The 16,189-nt window shown below is 38.5% G+C and overlaps 1 protein-coding gene across 3 annotated transcripts in view; it reads right to left on the reverse strand.

The window, feature by feature from the left end:
* Positions 1–12,735, reverse strand: part of Zbtb20 (zinc finger and BTB domain containing 20) — a 786,764-nt gene extending 774,029 nt beyond the window's left edge. For all 3 annotated transcript variants that reach the window (XM_052158175.1, XM_052158178.1, XM_052158177.1), the window contains exon 1: positions 12,655–12,735. The gene's annotated coding sequence lies outside the window, so the exon portion shown is untranslated. The remainder of the gene's footprint in view (positions 1–12,654) is intronic.
* Between the last annotated feature and the right edge of the window lie 3,454 nt (positions 12,736–16,189).

Here is a 16,189-nt window from a genome sequence, read left to right on the forward strand (position 1 = left end):
ATACAAATGGCATTAAGGCAAATCATTGAGGAAAGACAAGAGAATACAACAACTAGAGCCAGAAGTGTATTTCCCTTAAGAAAAATTTTAAAGTTATTTCTATATAATGAACAAAAAAATCAACTTCAGAGAATAATTTATTAAAAGGCAGAAAGAAATTAAATATGATGATATACTTCTACTGATTATCATATGCTAAACGACATAAAAATTAAGATAAAAGGGGTATCTAGAATATATAAATAACACACACAAATCAACAGGCAAGATCCATACAAGAAAAACAGTTGGAAGTATGAACAATCATTTCTTGAGGGGAAGGGGGAGCAAAAACAAAAAGCAAAAATGTTTTCACAGCCAAATTGGTAAGCACAAAAACTTGAGCAAAGACCCAAATGGGATGCTTTATTCATGTGAGTAGTCAAATTTAAAACTCTGACACTATTGTAAGATAAAAAGAATGAAGATGAACACCAATGTTATGTGTACCACTAGTGCAGGACAAATGAGTGGCATGACCTCAGCCAAGCAATATGACATCAACTGTAATAATCAAACACTGACACACCTAGAAAAAAAGACAACTCCAGGCTTAGCGCATAACAAAAACCTTTCTTGAAAATGTCAGTAAGGGCCCGGCGGTGGTGGCACACACCTTTAATCCCAGCACTTGGGAGGCAGAGGCAGGTGGATTTCTGAGTTTGAGGCCAGAGTGAGTTCCAGGACAGCCAAGGCTATACAGAGAAACCCTGCCTCAAACCACCCCCCCAAAAAAAGTCAGTAAGGAACAGTTCGAATACTCAACAGCAAGACAGGAGATAAATATACTGTGATCCAGTCACCCATGGTATGTAGAAGTGAAAGTGAACTCTGAGTTACAATTATACACAATGTAGGTGAATATTAATAATTAAATGCTGACCAAAATGATTGTCATAGAAAGTTATAATGTTGTCTTAAAATATTACACTTGTCAATGTAATCAATTAGCATCATATATTTCCCTTTATCTGGTCACATTTTCATTTCTACCTAAATAAATCTTCTAAGACCTACTTTAATACTGTTTTGATCTGATGCTGGTATTATTTGTTATTTAGATTTTTTGCATTAATTTCTGTAAGAAAGTCAAACTGTAATTCAGCTTTTTTGTACATACTTTATCAAAATGGAGTATTCCATAAAATTAAAAGATTCCAGTATTTTCCACAGCCTCAAATAATTTAAATAAAAATTACTCTTTTCCTATAATTCAACTTGCCATGTTTCTTTCTCATTTTTATGCCAACTAGTATCTGTATCACTGTATTAATGTTCATAGTCTACAATGAACTAAAGCAAGAAGAGTTTATAAATACTGATCCTTCCAAACTGTCAACTTTGGAATTTTGTTTTTTACTGTTTTCTTTGCCTTTTTTGTTTGTTTGTTTGTTTGGTTGGTTGGTTGGTTGGTTTCTTGTTTAAACAATAGTTTCTTATTATGACCTGCATCATGCTTATTTTACCTAGGACATCTTCTGATTTATCACTTCCTAGATGCATATAATCTTAGGTGCTCTATTTGACTTCGTAGTCTGGCAATTCCATTACAACACCTCCTGATTCCTGCACAGGTCAAGCCAAGCGGCACTGGCATCTTAGGAACTCCACACCCTGCTTCTCCCCTCTGTAGAAATCTACCCTTTCTATTTAGAACTCACCTCATACATTTTAGAATGGAGAATTTTGCCCATACTATGTGTAAAGGCACTGACCTTCCTTCAGTCAAGAGCACAAATCAGTAAACCCTTTCAAGTCACACACTGATTCTCAGTTCTCAGAGCTGAGTATTTTAGTACTTTAGTATCTAACTACACACATCTGCTCTAATTCTTCCCTTTGTAATTCTCCGCACTCCCAAGTTAGATTTCAACAGTCTCCAAATTCAACCATCTTTATTCAACATTTTCATGTTTTATCTTTGTTCTCTAAGTGCTTTGATGTATTTCTTGGCCTTTTAGTTCATTGATTTACATTTCAACAAGGACAGTGTTCTCTGACTCATCCGCTGATGTATTCATCTGAGATGATTCTTAATTCCTGAACTCCATTATTTGACTATTTGGTGGTCTCCCCCACTTTGTTTTCCAAACTCCAGTTTCATGTACTTTTGTCAGCAGTAAGGACTACCGTGAGCAGTGCAGTCTGACTTCCCCACAAACGTGGCCTCCCTCTTGCCCTGGTTACCGTGTCCTGCAATCTGAGAGTTTCTGTTGCTACGTCCCTGGCTCTTAGCACTGGTTGCTGGACTACCCTAAGTGGCAGAAATACTGCAAGGGTGAAAAGCAGGTGTTCTGTCAATTCCCTGCCAAGATACATGGAGAGCAATGTCTGCCCTGGATCTCTGCTTGTCCAGCCTGGGAGACAGAAAAGGTGCTGTTTAGCTACTCTAGTGTGGGTGTTTTGGATACTTAACATCAATAAAAACTGACCACAGAGGTCCAGAAGCTTCTGGAGCCCAAATTTTCCTTCCGATGTCTGCTGCTTTCTGATATGTACCCTGAGCACTTTTCTCTTAATTGCTTGCCCAACTAAAGGAAGAAATGTTTCAGTATGTTACCTGCCCAAGGTACCATGCCTACTGTTCTCATATCTCAACAGTCATTACATTCACAAAGGGAAGCATCTCATAATGGAAAATAAAAAGGAGAGGAAAAAAAACCTCATTGAGGTCAGCTTGTTTTGAAATTCTCAAATGAACAGAAGCCTGGAGGCCGCATGAGGGTCTATAGATCTGAAGTGGGCTTGAATATTGTTATAAGTATTCCCTCAAATCAGCAGCTTTCTCAGGAAGCTGAATACAGTATATAAAAACAATTATGTGCTTTCCATATGTTCTCAAAAACAAATCTTCAGATATATTACAGCTAATCATCCTATATTATAAACATTAAGGGAATACCACTCTTAGATATTCCAGGACACAATTATCTTTTGTTTTAACACAACTTTAAACCAATTTTCTGCGATTTCACTTAGAAGAAAAACAATTATAACTGGGCAATCAGATAAATTTCTCAAATATAACAGCAAGTCATACATATGTTGAAGGCATGCCAACTACTATATATAAGTTCAAACATTCCCCAACATGGTTTATCCAGCATAGCCTTCTGTCAATATAAGTTTGGATTATCTGTAATTTTGCTCTCCAAATATCACAAATGGTAAGGTGTTTAATTAGGTGCAGTTTCTAAATAACTCAGACTATAAAGCGAAATTAGTGAAAAACGTTTTTAATTATATAGAAGTTTGTGACCATTCCTCATCTAAGAATTTAAAAGTTCATATAAAATGTCCAAAAATCTCAATTGCAATCTCTAAAGTGCACAAGGTACAGTGGTTTATTGTCCTACAACCTAGATAGGAATCATGTAGGATATGAAATTTGGGTTTCATTCTTGAATCAGTAGGTAATGTAATTCTGTGTACTCTATTCCACACAATATCCTGAATTGATCGAAGTAGATTTGCTTTACCATTGATAGAGGTATCTGATATAGCTGATATATTTCTTTTCTGAATCACAGTAAATAAAATTTTTATTGGAACTTCTGCCATGATGGAATTTCATTAAGTAGCTAAAAAGATGAGGGATCATAAGCATGTGTAAAGATGCCTGGCTCTGGTAAAGTTATAATAAGTGATGTCAATTTTCATGATGTTAAATTTGAACAAGAATTAGTTGAAAATTAGAAAATGGATAGCTACTAAGCAAGAATTTCATCACAAAAATATAACCATGACCAACAATGAGTCCATTCTGTGTGACAAGTGCCAAACCAGCATGACGGCTATCAAGATAAACAAAGGGTCACATCTATCCTTAACAGTGTGGCATGGTTCTAAATGTTAACTTTCTCAAATGCTGAATCCCAAATAATTGAAGTTAATGGGAGTCAAACTGTACTTGAAATACCAAAATTAACTTTACACCAGAGCTTTTCATTTTTGGATAGCAAAACTCAGTAAGATAAATGGGGGGGGGGGGAGAGAACATACCTACAAATACAGTAAAACGAGGAATAGTCACAAACTTCTATGTAAAAACTGAAATATAGAATATCTGAATGAGAAGGGCCTAGGATCCTTTTCATTTTTATACTTATTTTTAGCTCAAAAGGCCTATCTCCCCAACATAGTAATGCTTTGCTCTAAAACCCTTTCCAGAGCAAGATATTGTATTAGAAGCCCAAGCTTTCAAAGGTGCTTCTCTGCGAGTTTGTTATATAAAGCACAGTAAAATGCAAACACCATAGCCATTAAGAAGACCAGGTACCACAGGCTGTCAAAAGAACAAACACAAGAGTGCCATTCACAATAAACCTGAAGAGAAAAGCTGCCATGCATGAATTGAATATTAGTAACTTTTTTTAACCACAATGTCTTCTAAGTGATATAACTATTTGAACCATGCAAAATTATTATTGCACTTTATTTCATTATGTCCTAAAAATCAGAGTATGGATAAACATCTGAAATACTATCATAAGGAAGAGTAAAGCTACACAAGTTATGGCTCATCAATTCATTCCCCCTCAGTATTCAGACTATCAAACCTAACACGTGTACACTTAGCAGAATAAACAGCATCTCTGAAAGTATGTGCCACCTGCTATATTTTACAGACACAGGGCACATGCATGGCTGGGCTGGCTAACCATCTGAAATTGTACTTAACTTTAATGTTACTACTGCCAAGCATGAGAGCATATGTCTTAATCCCAACACTCAGGAGCAAGAAGCAGACAACACTCTGAGGTGAAGGACAACTTGGTCTACACAGCAAGTATTCAGTCAGGCAGTGGCTACACAGTGAACCTTCGCACATCTCTTTGTTCACAAGCATTAACTACTCAAAATAATCAAAACTCCCTTTGGCTAATGGCATCAAGAAAAAAATTAAAGTGTCATATAAAATTTCTAGAACGTGTCCTAGGATAAGCTTAGTAGAACCTGGCTTAAAATTCTGTGACAGGGGATCCATCCCATACAGTCACCAAACACAGACACTACTATTGATGCCAAGAAGTGCTTGCTGACAGGAACCTGATATAGCTGTCTCCTGAGAGGCTCTGCCAGAGCCTGATAAATACAGAGTCGGATGCTCACAGCCAACCATTGGACTGATCATAGGGTCCCCAATGGAGGAGTCAGAGAAAGGACTGAAGGAGCTGAAGGGGTTTGCAACCCCATAGGAAGAATGACAATATCAACCAGAACTCTCAGGGTCTAAATCACTACCCAAGAAATACACATGGAGGGACCCATGGCTCCGGCGGTAGATGTAGCAGAGGACAGCCTTATCGGGCATCAATGGGAGAAGAGGCCCCGGAACCTGTGAAGTCTTGATGCCCCAGTATAGGGGAATTCGAGGGCAGGGAGGAGGGAGTGGGAGGGTGGGTGGGTGAATGGGGGCACACCTTCATAGAAGCAGGAGGAGGGGGATGGGATAGGTGTTTCTGGGGGGAAAATCTGAAAAGGGGATAACAATTTAAATGTTAATAAATAAAATATCCATTAAAAATAATAATAATAAAAATAAAAACTCTGTGACTATAAGATGAAAGAAATTAAAAGCTAAATTTCATAATGAACTAAATAAAATTAATATATCAAGTTCTCTCACCTCTCACATCCATCAAAACCTCATGGAAACTAACAGGTATTTTGAAAACTGGATTCTAAACAGGCTTTTACAAATTCCTCCAAAAGACAGTTCAAAATTTGGTGACACAGAACAGACACTCACTAAGTGGTTTATGAGCCACCTTATTGCAGTAACTTGCCTTTCTCTACAGTGTAATTAAACTTACTGCCTAACTACAGGCTAGCATGATTTCTTTTTTTTTTTTTTTTTTTTTTGTTTTTTTGTTTTTTTGTTTTTTTGTTTTTTTCGAGACAGGGTTTCCCTGTGTAGCCTTGGCTGTGCTGGAACTCACTCTGTAGACCAGGTTGGCCTCAAACTCAGAAATCGGCCTCCCTCTGCCTCCCAAGTGCTGGGATTAAAGGCGTGCGCCACCACTGCCCAGCTCATGATGGTCCATGATAATGCTAGGCAATGATTTCTGCAGCAACTTTAAGGAGAAAGGTACATGGAAGCATTTAGAAATCAGTAGGATCTGCTAGTTTAAATACATGCTTCTGCCCGCCTTGGCCTTATAAATGTATAATCCCTGGTTCTGGAGATGGCTCCTAGGTACTCAAACTTTACATTAGAATAGGGGTACAGAACCCAAACTCACCTTTTGTCCTTGAAGATAATATATATTGATCTACACATATACAGAATTAGAAAATGACTGTTATCTAATTCATTGTATTATTACCAGATTTCTTTACCTAAACAACTTTATGCTGGATATAATCAACCATAAATCCTTTTACTATACCTTCCTGAACCAGGGTGAGTTGGTAGAAAAATGCATGCAAATTAATAAATTTATTCTTTCTAATTATAAAAGATAACAAGAGCTGATACCATGTCTACATTTGAAGTTGATATGTCTGAAAGCAATATCACTAAACTGAGACATATCACTGATGGTAGGACATGCTCAAGTTCATACAACTAGTCAAAAGCAGTCCCTACAAACTCTACATCCTGATTTTTGGTCATATGCAATAAAGTAAAAGAATTAAGTCTAATATAGAAGGGATTGAAAAGGTAGATAATAGTGTGTGTTTTTTAAAACCCTCTTCTGAATTTAATGACTTTTACTTAATTATCTAACATTAGGACAGTAAGTTTAAAAGACCAAAACTGACTGAACATAATGAATATATATACACCTTTCCGTAAATAGAAACCACCAAAAAGGACATCTTTGATATCTAAGAAAGCCAGAGATGCATTGGGCATGAGAAAGAGAGGACAGGGCAAGGAAGAAAATAAAGGAGAGGGAAAGGGTGAGAGAGGGAGATGGGGGGAAGGAGTAAAGAAAAGAATACCATAAGAAAACAAAGGGAGGGAGGGAGGGAGGGAGGGAAGGAAGGAGTGGGAGGGATATCAATGTAACAGCTGGTTTGGTTTCTTTTGTTTTGTCAAACATTAGAGGCTCTTATGGCTCCTTTTTCAATGTTAATCTGTATTTCAAAAGGTAGGAAAAAATTAATTTCTGATTATTTATAAAAAGCCCTGAAATAGAAATAAGTTAATCTCAAGAAACTTACCAATAACAGAAAGATAATGGGCACCAAGAATTTCAAAACTAGAAATCCCTATCTTTTCTGTCATTTGCTGAATCTAATTTTTTTCCTTTGAAAATAAAAGTCAAAAGCAATTGAAGAAATTAAGTCAGTATACTCAACTCTAAACTGTGTGTATATTTTTCCTGACGTACATATTCATGAGCTGACTATAAAGACAAGCTGGCTGCTTTGTTTGACTATAGTTCTGTTTACTTCATACTGTCAAGAATGGATTTTGACACTCAGTATTAATATTGCTATTTTTATTGATATAATTAGCACTGCTATAAATAATTCCTTGGTCTGCCATATCTAAGTATATTATTATAATCAGCAATATTAAGACATAGTTTCCTTACATGATGCTTTGGAAATAGACTGCTGACCCAAAAACCAAGGTGACCTCAAGATGTAGAAATTACTGAAAAAGAAATAATAATGTTACTCTGTCAATAGAGACTGTTTTGTGTATGACTTCACTAAACAAACTAGTTTATATTTGTTTGAAACTCAAGTTTCTCACCAATCTGCTGTTTCAATTTCACATCACACCATATTGTACCTAAAACAGGCAATCTGGATTCCTATTGCTACTTTTTTTTCTCCGAAACAGCTCAGAAATGGGCTAAAATATAAAACTTGACTCTATAAAGCTAAATAAATAAATAAGTAAATAAATAAGACATCCAAAATTGAGACTGGGTGGGTGAAAATAAGCATGTTTGAAACCATTTGAATAATTGCTAGTGGGTGGCCATCCCACTTGTGAGTTTTTTATCATTATATGAAAGCAAAATCAAAACATATTTTATCTTGCCTCTAGATCTCATCAGCTGTGACAATAACCTTATCTGGCCTTAAGTGGTTTGTTCATAAAACAAAATGGGGTGACTGACCCAGTACATATTCAACACAGAGTATGAAGGCCAAAACAAAATGACAATACAATTCAAAACAAGTTTGTAGAGATTTTTACACTAGTATATTAAAAACCTTTCTTTGTCTCTATTGCTTGACAGATGGTTAGCCCTCACACAGCCTAGTATCTCTGGCAAAGAAATGACTACGTCTAGCCAATAACACCCCAAATTTTGACTTAAAATGCACTGTACACACACTTATACATACCTTACAAATATGAAATCTAATACAATTAGTCATGCTTCATTTATCACCATAAAAACTTGACACATGTCAAGATGTTTTATCTTTTGTACTAAGGCCATCTCACTTTGACACTCAGCAACTTACACAGACTCCAGTCTATGAGCTTCGAATTTCAGTTTTCATTCATTTTATGCACTGCTTGGTAATCATGCTTTTAAAACTTCCAAAATAACATCTTAGCCCAAAGTATTATAAAATTTACAAAGATTTAATTAGCTTGTGTTTCTATGTTTCTCACAGGAAAGTTCTGGTAACTAGCAAACTGTGTCAAACAAAATCACTTAGTAACATTGAAAGCATTCCATGTCAAGGACCACAGGACAAGACTGAGTTTACCCACCACTAAAATATGTCTTTACCTTAAACTGTTCATCTGGAAATACATACTTATACACACATACACACACACACACACACACACACACACATCACCCACTCTTACTAGAAATAGAAAAACTTAGCTTTAAACATTCTTTTAACCATTATTCTACAAGAAAAATCAGCTGAAACTATTCTAGTAGATTCAAAGTCTCTTTTTTTCCCCTCACTCTTCTGATTTGAGCCCTCCTATTCAGGGGTCTCTGTATATGAACCACAAGGTGCTCTAAATGCAGTTATGCCCCCTTTTTGTAAAAGGTTGATTATAATATGTATTAATTTGGAGATATAAGGTAGGCCTGAAAAGCCAAACAACTCAACAGCAGAGAATGGGGTGGGCTCTGTATAATTAAAGCTATCTCCTGTAAGGAGTAAATTTATATATCAATAACAAAACCAGACTCATAACTGACAGAGCAAAATAATGAAAATCAGAACCTGTCATTTGGGAGTCATCAACCAACTTCTAGAAAGGTGAGGTTCTCACTACTTGAAGCCACACACTTAAAATTCAATAACATATGCATTGAACCAGACTCCAAGTTTCCTTCTGTTACAACGTAGGGTTTTTTACTACTAATGGACAAAATGGCTAAAATAATGCTAAAAAATTTTCTAATGTATTCCTGCATCATAAAGGTTTATTATAACAAAGCAGTGTCAATCAAGTAATTTTGGAGTTTGAAAAGAAAGGGTTAAAAACAAAGTCTGTTTGTTTGTTTGTTTCCAGGCATCTTTCTACCTCTTTAGGGTCACCTGTAAGTTAGTCACAACTTTCATCTTTCTTTCTAAAACTGGGAAAATTTGAGATACTTGATTTTTCAGGTACAATCCTAAAGTAAATCCTAAGCAAAACAATTAACATGTATGTTAGTGAGTTAATGTTTTTTTTTTTTTATGTTTTGCTAACAAGACCTAGAAATTTTACAGTTAATGTAAAGACAGGAGATTTTAGTATAAAGCAAACTTTTATTCCAAACATATGATAAAAATAAGAATTTAAAGCCCCTACTTTGCCAAAAAATTTTCTGAAGTTTTATGAAAACTTCACAAAAACAAAGAGTACAAATAATTGAAATTAACTGAGTTCTTTCAGATTGTTTGGTAATCATAAACACACGCAAATTTGGAAACTTCTTTAAAACTCTAATTTGTAAAACACAAAACCTACTGAATTTTTTAAGTTTAATTTTAAGAAAACAATCTCTTAGCAATGTGGAGTAGACAATGTCTATTACCTAATGATGTAAGCTCCACAGACTAACAACTTCCCCTTTGCTTTACTGTTTCACCCCAAGTATCCAGAACTGACTTCCACAAGCTGATGATGTCACCATGATTATTTCAGAAAATAAAACTTCCCTTCCATATCTGAAATAATTTAAAATTCATTTATATTGTAAATCATTTACAGGAATTTAGTTGTAGCTTTTAGTGCTCTTTCAAATGACCTAGTTATTCAGTCTGGGCTTTTATCTGAGAAGTCTAGTTTATCTTAAAATCTTCTGAAAATCTACACAAATGACACACGCAAAAAAATTCACTTGAAAAGGCTTTACTCTTCTATCTTCTTCCTTTATCAAGGAGTCAAATTCTTACAGGCAAACAGGACTAGGTTATATGTCCTAAAGCCTTGCCGCCTAACTAGGAAAGAGTCAGGCACCATATCTAACAGATCTAAACCCCCACTCCCACCATGGCCCTTAGGTAAAAACATACTCTCTCCCTCCATCACTGCAGTAGCTCATGTTGTCCTCCATCACCTACTCTATAAACTTAGGATCTGTCTCTGTGGGTTTTTTTTTTTTTTTTTTTTTTTTTTTTTTTTTTGGTATAGTGATAATCCCAAAATGCTTGCTTACCTAGACAGATAAATATAAAGACAGACTCCAGAAAATGAATAAAATTTAATAATTTTTAAGCTTCTTTCTCTAACCTATTGACATCAGAAGGTCATCAGGAAATGGTGTTATTGCTTTGGAGCCTGGTGGGGGTATACCTGTCACCTGATCTTCACATGTGTAATGCTTGTACTTCACTCAGCTAAGACCTGAATCAAAGCCTCAAATGCCTGATTGCCTCACTCTCCATGCAGTTCAGAGACTTCCAGAAAACTCCATTTTCTTCTCCTCACAGGATTATTTCAGCAAATGGAGTTGATAAAAATCAGAAGCCCAATCTTGGGCTTTTACACTAGAGCAACAGAACCATCTGTGGTTCTTCAACAATTCTAAAACCAAGTTTCTCAGGAGGATTCAAGAGATGCTGGCCCTGGAACACCACCATGTTCTACCAGTGTTTGCACTCTGATGATTTATTAAGGATTCTACTGAGCAAGGGTCTAAGAATAAGCGACTTCTTTGTTGGTTTATTTTATCTACTTTTCCAAGAAGTAAAGTCAAACCTAACTGGAAAGCAAAAATACAAAATGCAGTCAGTTCTTGAGACAGACATTTGTGGATAGGCACAGAGGGTTGGGGTTTATTCCCAGAATATAGAAAAATGTCCTTGAGACAAGAAACTAAACCAGGAATACAAGTAAATCCTGTGAGAGTTCTAAGTAGCCACTGATTCCTTGAATTGAGAGCTCACATTATTTTCCACAAATTGGTATTTGGATGTTTTAAGATTTTCAGTGGCAACAAGTTGCAGCAGTAACTGGAATACTGTTCACTTGAAATCACTGTATACTCTGACTTTTTTTCCAGCAGAAAATACTAAAGTGAGAAAATTCCACTTTAGTAACATTTTGGGGTGTGTGTGTGTGTGTGTTTACAAAATAGTAAAGGCAAATTTCACTGTCTACAAAGGTTACATGTTCAACTTAAATCTGGGCCAATGGTTCTGAGGACTATACTATCAGGTGCAGGCTTCCAAATGTCTTTCCATGCCATTCAGATTTCTGCTGGAGAACTCTCTTGCTTCTTCAGACCTCAATTGACCTGGTTCAGAGTAAGAGATCATCGGATTACCGAGCTAGGTAGTGTAGCTGTACGCCATATTGTGTTTTTCGCTAATGTTTATAGTCTGTGTGTGTGCCTAGCATATGCTTGTGCAAGTGTGTTTATCAATACAACTTTTACGAAATCCCTGCCTCCTGCCTCTTCTGCATCCTTAGGAAGGGGAGGGGCTGAAGGGGACCCTGAGAGCCACACACAGGGAAACGCATTAAAACGATTAATTAGAAGGACCACATTTGAACTTCAAAACCATACTCCCGTATTTGGGAATGGGGTGGGTTGTTATTTTGTTTTGTTTTATGTCTTAAGGTATGAGAGAGCGTTAACATTTTTTTTTTAAATGTTTTCGGAAGTGGCCTAAAGGCTAAAGAGAGGACAGGGTTCATTCCTTGCCAAGCCCCCCTGTCCACCGGTGAGAGCAAGGCAGGCGGGGCTACGCGTCCCAGCCCGGGTTCTCCGAAGCCCGTCCTCCGCGCGGGAGGAAAGCGAATGGGAGGGCTGAGGGAGGGAGGGAGAGGAGAGGAGAGGGGCGGGAGCCGGTGCCGCCAACAGCTCCGGAGCCCCGACTGGTGCCCCTCAGCTCCTCTTCTGAGAAGCCGCCACTCCTGACGCGCGGAGGAGAGACCAGACGCAGTGGCAGCGACCGGACGCCCCGCCCGGGCTGGCCGCGGACCCTCCCTGCAGGGTCGCGCGAGGCCGCCGGGCAGGCGCGAGAGGGGCGGCGGGAGGGCGCGCGGGGCGGGGCGGGGCAGAAGCCCCGGGCTGCGGCTCGGAACTCGCGCCGCGGCCCCACCCCGCCCCCTCCTCGGCGGCCCGCCACCCCCGACTCCCCGAGACTCGTAGACGCCCGGCCGCGCTCCGCACGCACACACCCCTCCCTCCCGCCCGCCCCACAACAAATTAGAGTTTTTGGCGTTACCTCCTCGCGCTCTTTAATCTTCTTTCCTCAACTCCTAAACTTCCCCCCGCCCCTACTTCTTCGGCAGAAGGCCCACATTGGGCGCCTGAAGCCGCGAACCTCAAACCTGTCCTACTATTGGGTGGATCACATGCCACTCGGTGCTTCAGCTGACCAATAATGATTGGACAGCCCTCGTGAGGTTGCCGCCCATAAACAAAATGCACTCTTCCTCCTCCCCTCCGCGGCCCCTCCTCTAACTGCCCCTTCCCTCATCTCTGTCATCTTTGGTTGGTTTAAGAGACACCCAATCCGCTATTTCAAGCATCGATTGGTCATCGGAAACGTCACTCAGACCATTTTTAACAGTCTATTGGTTAATGATCTAAATACTTCCCGCCCACCAGCGCCCTGTGTAGAGAGGCCAGACGTCTCTCTTTATTCAGTGATCCAAGAACTGGAAAACTATTGGTCGACAGAGGCCGTCAGACCGGACTGTAGTGATCGGTGATTGGTCAGTATAGGAACGATCAAGTTTGGTTGTTTACTCCTCCACTTCCCCACCCTCCTTTTCATCCACGTCCCCGCCCCCTCCCGACTGCTTTTACTTTCTACGCATTTCTATTTCCTCCTTTATTTATTTATTTGTGATAAACTTAAATGACCCGAGGATAGAGGCGGGACTCCAAAAGGGGCTAGAGGATGACGGGCGGCGGCCTGGGGCCAATTGTCGCGGGGACTGCGGGGTGAGGGGCAGCGGCAGCGGCCAGTGAGAAGCAGGTGTCTGCCTCGCGCCGCCTATGGAGCCGGGATGCCCCAGCGGAGGCGGCGGTTACCCGCTGTCTGGCTCGCCAGGAGGGGGAGGTCTGGGAGGGGGCTCAGTGCAGGGAGGAGGGGTGTCGCGGTCGCGGGCAGTGGCTGTCCAAGCGAGCAGGATCCTGGCGGTGGGAGGGACCGCTGGGCGGGAGGCGACCTGAGGCCCAGGGAGACAGAGAGGCGGGAGCAGTGTCAGGACTCCCAGGGAATGTGTTTCTACAGAAAAATACCGTGTAAAACCGTCTGCAGAGAGCCGCCCTTAATATCAATGAGGATTTATTATCCTACCGGAAAAAGCAGATTATGTTTCTTATTACTAAACGCCTGGAGTACTGACGACCCAACTGGAGCCCACAAAATTCAATATCCTGGGAGCTAGAAGGAATAAAGCAACACGGAAAATTAAATGCAGTTCAGATGCTTCAATAAAACCTTCATCTTCATCCATTTGTCACTCAGCATAGTACTCCCCAGAGCCAAATTCTAACAAATACTGGTCAGGCAAGGGCGGGGTGGAGGAAGAAGGGGGTGAGGCCAGAGAAGGCCAGCAGGAAGCCAAGGATAGATTCCTGAAAAGAATTCCTTAAAAGGACTAAGATGGAAAAAAGAATGGCTTTTCACTCTACAAAGAAAAAGAATTACTGCCAAAATAAGAACTAATACTTTTTAAGGAGCTTAATTTGTCACGAAAGGGATTTGTCAGGAACACCAAGCATACAAAGAAACTATTTGTAATATTAGTTATTAATACAGAAAATAATCTTATAGATTGTAGACTTGAAAAATGGCTTGAAGGTAGTTTAAGTCTGGATTTAACCGAGGCTTCCATGACACGACACGTACTGAATACTCTGAGCAACAAATGTTTGCTTTGACAAAGTAGAAGTCTGGCAGACCATAAGCAAAACAAAATTAGCCCTACTTTAAAAAAAAAAAAAGTGCAAGGCTTCTTGACTTCCTAAATACATTAGGGCCATTCTGAAGATTATGAATGTGACTAGGAGATTCCAGAAAGTGCTTAAAATATAAGAGAAGTGAAGGGTGTTCACTGTAAAAAGTGCTACTGAGTGTGGATTTAAATTTGTGTATAAACCCTAAATGAGAGCTTTACAGGAAATAGTCCTTGCAGAACAATCAGCTTCGCATAAGAAAATTAAAATTTAAGAACCGTGTACAAGTAGTTTACGCCATAACTTTTAAGAAGAAATGACTACTACAAATACAGTTTCTCATAAACTGTTACTTTGCAGTGTTTTGTAAATGAGAGGATCATGAGGAGGAATCTTAAGGATAACTATGTAAAATAAATAACAGTGATATGGTGAGGCCTTGGGTGTTAATACCTGTCCAATTCTGGTGTTAAAATGCTTTTGATTCTAAGGAGTAAATCAGTACACATGTTTATGTTGCACAACTACCCTGACTGCTGTGCGTTTTGCTTCTCCCAGATGGAGGCATCCCAAACATGTATCAAGACACCACCACCTCCCAATACTGAGACATAAGATATTTTCTTCTTTAACACTTAACAGAACTGGAGAGTGATTTTTGGTGGGCTGGTATGGTGGTTCAGTGGGTGGAGGGTCTTCTGCAGAGACAGATGATCTGAATTTGATCCCCCATAATCCATGTGGTAGCAGGGGGAAACCAACTGCCTTCCTCTGTTGTCCTCTAACCTCTAAACTTGCATCAAGTACCTACACAAACACAAAAATAAATAAATAAATAAATAAATAAATAAATAAATAAATAAACATTTTTAAATTGTGTGCCCAAAAAGGTTAAGAAATAATTTTTAAAAAACAGTTAATCAAAAATAAAAAAGACTAGCGGTTGCCTAGAAAAGATTTGTAAAAATGCCTTTAGTCATCGATTCACAATTTGTTTGCCTCTTTCCAGTCTGCTATTTGTTCATTCACTCAACAAACATTAAGTGCACATTCTTCACAATAATGAAATTTTTAAACGGAGACAAATGCCAAAACTAAGACTAGATTTGGCTTTTTTTCTTTTCTCCAGAGTCCTCTGCTTCTTAAAAGAAAAGAAACAAATTATGCTGTGCATGTTTGCATCTTATACACCATGGGAGTATATAAACCACCACCTTCCAAAGGAGTTGAAATAATCAGAATACCCTGAAATTGTCACTATGTTAAATTAAAAAATAAATCAGTTACTGCTCTCAAGGGGCTTAGATTCTAATGAGGCCACTACATATATGCAGCATATATTATATAAGGTCATATATATATCATAATTATATACAGTATAGCATAATTAATGGCACCACTAAGTGAAGTAGAAAAAGTCTCAATGGTGTGACAAATAAAATCCTATAGAATATCAGAAAATATAAAATATTTACATCTGAGAGACAATTGTGAAAATCTCAACGACCAGTAAGTATTCAAAGAAAGCACACAGGAGAAAGCAATAAATGCCCTGCATAATGAAAGACTTGGGAATTTCATGAATCCATAAACCCAGTTTTCATAAAAACAGTTATTCTCTGGGATGGCTATACTCTTATTATCAACTTAATATGGTATTTAGAATGGTATTAGGAAACTTACAACCCTATATATGATACACATCACTTAATAGTTTTCCCCTTTTGAGAACAGACGCTGCTTTTCTATACATAAGCTCACTAATAACAAAAACACATTAACAACAATAAAAATATGAAAATAAAAATCTTCCTTTCCTAGTGGCATAAAATTGAACTAGACAGCAAAAT

The sequence above is a fragment of the Apodemus sylvaticus genome, chromosome 15 (assembly GCF_947179515.1).
Source record: "Apodemus sylvaticus chromosome 15, mApoSyl1.1, whole genome shotgun sequence".
NCBI classification, from domain to species: Eukaryota; Metazoa; Chordata; class Mammalia; order Rodentia; family Muridae; genus Apodemus; species Apodemus sylvaticus.